The sequence below is a fragment of the Thalassophryne amazonica genome, chromosome 8 (genome assembly GCF_902500255.1).
Source record: "Thalassophryne amazonica chromosome 8, fThaAma1.1, whole genome shotgun sequence".
In the NCBI taxonomy this organism is placed as follows: Eukaryota; Metazoa; Chordata; class Actinopteri; order Batrachoidiformes; family Batrachoididae; genus Thalassophryne; species Thalassophryne amazonica.
The window spans coordinates 62,596,145-62,597,154 of record NC_047110.1 but is presented as its reverse complement, the minus strand read 5'-3'; the positions used below and the strand labels follow the sequence as shown (position 1 = coordinate 62,597,154).

At 39.3% G+C, this 1,010-nt stretch overlaps 1 pseudogene; it reads right to left on the bottom strand.

The window, feature by feature from the left end:
• Positions 1-404: 404 nt before the first annotated feature.
• On the bottom strand, positions 405-710 carry LOC117515115 (annotated as a pseudogene).
• Between the last annotated feature and the right edge of the window lie 300 nt (positions 711-1,010).

The following is a 1,010-nucleotide window of genomic DNA, read 5'->3' as shown; positions in this document are numbered from 1 at the left end:
CACATCACAACAAAATCCATCTCAAGGCGCCTCACATAGAACAGTTCAACATAAAAAATTAAAATAAATAAATAAAAATAAAAAAATGAAATACATAATTAAAAACAGAAGTAAAAGAATAAAACACATAAAAAATAAAAACTATTAATAAGAAAGAGAATAAAAATAGGCTTTAAGTCTTGACTTAAAAATGACTACGGCTCCAACTGACTCATGGTCGCAGGAAGACCGTTCCACAGAGCGAGTGCACGATAAGAAAGAGCCGAATAAAAGAATGAAGATTACTGAATAACAAGACGCGTACGATTTTTATTTTATCATTGGGCAAAAATGCATCTGTCAGATTTTCACTCTGGATCCAGCCCTGAGTCTGATGGCCTGATGGACAAAGACAGTGAAGCGGCTTAACCACCGAAGCCGTACATATACTCCCTTGCCTCTTCAGATCATACATCACATCCATGATGGTCACAGTCTTCCTCTTGGCATGCTCAGTGTAGGTGACGGTGTCACAGATCACGTTCTCAAGGAACACCTTCAACACACCGCAAATCTCCTTGTAGATAAGACTGGAGATCCGTTTGACACCACCGTGGTTTGCCAGACGGCGGATAGTGGGCCTGCTGATTCCCTGGATGTTATCATGAAGAACAATGCCGCTTGGCACCTCCTTTTCCAAGTCCTTTGCTGCCCTTGAACCTTCCACTCATTGTATCCAAAGTTAAAGTTAAAACAGTGATGGTAAACTTGAAACACTGTTCTAGAAAAATTCAAAACCTTTTGAAACATTATTCAAAAGGAAGATATCAAACACTGTGCTAAATGGAAATTCATTGTATTCCATGACCTACTGTTTCAAAACAAATGCTTTGAAGTGTTTCAGGTGATTGCCCCCTCTGGTGTTTGCTTGTCCTGAAAATGACCTGAAATGCGTGTTTTGGACTTTCATGAAATCACCCTGACTATAATACAGCAGAGAGGAAACCTTCACCATATTTTGGATTTGGAGC